At 40.0% G+C, this 3,002-nt stretch overlaps 1 protein-coding gene across 1 annotated transcript in view; it reads left to right on the plus strand.

The window, feature by feature from the left end:
* The first annotated feature begins 351 nt into the window (after positions 1-351).
* LOC103375365 (natterin-3-like) overlaps positions 352-3,002 on the plus strand; it is a 7,684-nt gene continuing 5,033 nt past the window's right edge. The window contains exon 1 of the mRNA XM_008305624.1: positions 352-432. The gene's annotated coding sequence lies outside the window, so the exon portion shown is untranslated. The remainder of the gene's footprint in view (positions 433-3,002) is intronic.

Below are 3,002 nucleotides of genomic sequence, written 5' to 3' on the forward strand. Positions count from 1 at the left end.
TACCTGCTGACCCACTAATTTGACTTCGTAGTGTAGAACTCTGGAGACTGGGCCGTAATGATGTTGACCTAGAATGAGCCTTACAATAGTACAACAGTGCAGGGGAAGTTCTGAAAAACAGGAAATGACTAAAGGAAAGGGCTACACCCAGGCTATCTCAACAGAGATCTCTCCTCGCTGCCATAAATGACAAGTGAGGAAGCAGTGGAACCGGTGTGTATTAGAAGCTATGGGTCTGCTTCATGAGCTGAACGAACTTCAGTTGTGCTGCAGACACAGTATCGTGGGAACATCCCTGTAACGTTTCCTGTTCACATCATCTTCAATCCACTGTGAATATAACAACCTACACAAACATTCAGGCTCACAGTCCATCAGCTGCTGGTTACCTGCCGTGAAACAAACTGACTGGGAGTCATTTGGACAGCGAAGGTACTCTGTTAGTTTTCTGTTCTGGCAAAAATGTGCTTTGATTTGAGGAAATGTTTTCAGCAACTGTCACAACTTTTCTCTCGTTTTAAAGCTTCATTTTAACTTTGCTTTTTTTTTTTTTTTTTAAGCTGTTTCTGCTTATACTTCTTTTGATTACAATATTTTAGTCTTAATTTTTTTGTTATGTTTTAGTGTATTTTAGCTTTGCCTGCTTGCTCTTTGAAATTATTTTAATTCGAAAAACTAACTAGTAGAGTGAGTTTTACATTATTAGTATTTATCATGGTTGAATATTTAGTTTCCTTTCTGTAATTGGTTTATTTTATACTACTAATTAAAATATGTTGTTTTACTTTTCCTTTTTGTTTAAGATATATTTTCATATATTTCTAAATTTACAATTTAGATTAATTTACATGTGTAATTTGAAATAACATAACTACGGAACCCCTGAGTGGCCACAAAGGAAAAGAAATAATAATGTGTGGCCACGAGTTAAATGACCTCATTCCAACGCGTCATTAACTTGAGATATCGACTTATTATCTCATTCTAACATGTTATATTCTTTTCGCCAGTGTCTCTTCCAGAGTTCAGTAAAGTTGGAAAGATGTTCAAAGATTCTATCTTCTGGCATCAATAACTCCAAAGAGAATCAAATGGCACCTCTTTCCAAACACTGTAATACAGACCATAACCAACAACCGGCCAAAGTCGTTGTTTTTTCCCTAAAATGAGACGTCCTCCATTCTTTATAAACAACACTGACCTACACTGGCAGCCAGCTGCCAGACTGGAGCTTTTAGGAATTAATTAGTTTTTTATCACAGCATAACATCTGTTGGCAAAACACAGTTTTTATCGTTTTCATATATCACTCATGTAAATCTCCTTCACTGACCATTAGAAAGCAAAACAAATAAACATCATCTCTTGTACAATTAGGGCAACAAAATGTATTTTGATAATCAAAAATGACCCCAGCTGTCAGAATATTATGTCATATTGCTCTATTTTGCATTTGACAGTTTTTGCTGTCTGGGTACATTATGAATCCACAGGCTGGAGGTGGATGATGCTCCGTTACAAAAGCTGTTGTTTGTATTTTCATCTCAGGCTGATAAACTGTGAACCTGCATCACAACTTGCTACAGGGAATATTTTCTCAGTGGACTTTGTGAATGACAAAAGGCACATGCAGACTGTATGTGGTGAAGGTTTCACAATCTNATCTGTCAGAGCAGTTTTGAGATTGAATAATAGTCTGTCAAAGGAGGTGACCACTGTTAGACTTCTTTTGAAGGACAAACATCTTCTGAACATTTAGATTTAATCAGTGGTGTAGATCTGACAGCTTCAACCACAACATTAAGTCAGCAATAAATAATACACTGCTCAAAAAAATAAAGGGAACACCTCAACACCACAGTGTAACTCCAAGTCAGTCACACTTCTGTGAAATCAACCTGTCCAGGTAGGAAGCAACACTGATTGTGAATCAGTTTCACCTGCTGTTGTGCAGATGGAACAGTCACCAGGTGGAAATGAGAGGCAGTTAGCAGGACAACCCCTATAAAGTAGTGGTTCTGCAGGTGGTGACCACAGACCATGTCACTGTTTTTGTCCTTTCTGGCTGATGTTTTGATCACTTTTGTCAGTGCTCTCAGCCCTAGAGGTAGCATGAACCTTCTGCTGCCTGCAGCATCCTCCAGTATGACCAGTTTGGTGGGTCAGTAATGGTGTGGGGAGGCATGTCTTTTGAGGGCCGCACAGCCCTCCATGGGCTAGCCAAAGGTACCCTGATGTGGCTTGAGGAATTTCTTGAGGAGTAAACCTGAAAATATATTTATGTGATTTTTAGATGATTTTCATCTACCTGCTTCAGAGAGCCCACTCTCATCTGGACCAGTCAGGCAGCACTTTGAGGGTCTTGTTCTTTGATTTCTCAAGGGCCTTCAATACTACTCAGCCTGCTTTAGTATGTGAGAGGCTCCATAACTTCCAGGTGGATCCTTCCACAACCACTTGGATTTATGACTACCTAACAAACAGACCACAGTTTGTGACACTGAAAGGTTGTGTGTCTGAGATGGTAGTCAGCAGCACTGGAGCACCACAAGGAACTGTACTCTCACCATTCCTCTTCACACTGTACACCTCAGACTTCCAGTACAACTCTGAGTCCTGTCATCTGCAGAAGTACTCTGATGACTCTGCAGTTATGGGGTGTATCAGTGATGGACAAGAAGATGAGTACAGGGAACTGGTCAGTCAGTTTGTGAAATGGTGTGGTAACAATCACCTCATCTTAAATACCAGCAAGATTAAAGAGATGATTGTTGACTTCAGGAGGAGCAAGAATAAGCAGCATAGTCCTGTCTACATCCTGGGAGAGGTGGTGGAGAATTACAAATATCTTGGCGTTCAGCTGGACAACAGACTAGACTGGAAATGCAACACTGACTACATCTACAAGAAAGGACAGAGCAGACTCTACTTCTTAAGGAAGCTGAGATCATTCAGTGTCTGCACCAAGATGTTGCAGATCTTCTATAAGTCTGTTGTGGAAA

This window comes from Stegastes partitus, unplaced genomic scaffold (genome assembly GCF_000690725.1).
Source record: "Stegastes partitus isolate 25-593 unplaced genomic scaffold, Stegastes_partitus-1.0.2 Scaffold2565, whole genome shotgun sequence".
Lineage (NCBI taxonomy): Eukaryota > Metazoa > Chordata > Actinopteri > Pomacentridae > Stegastes > Stegastes partitus.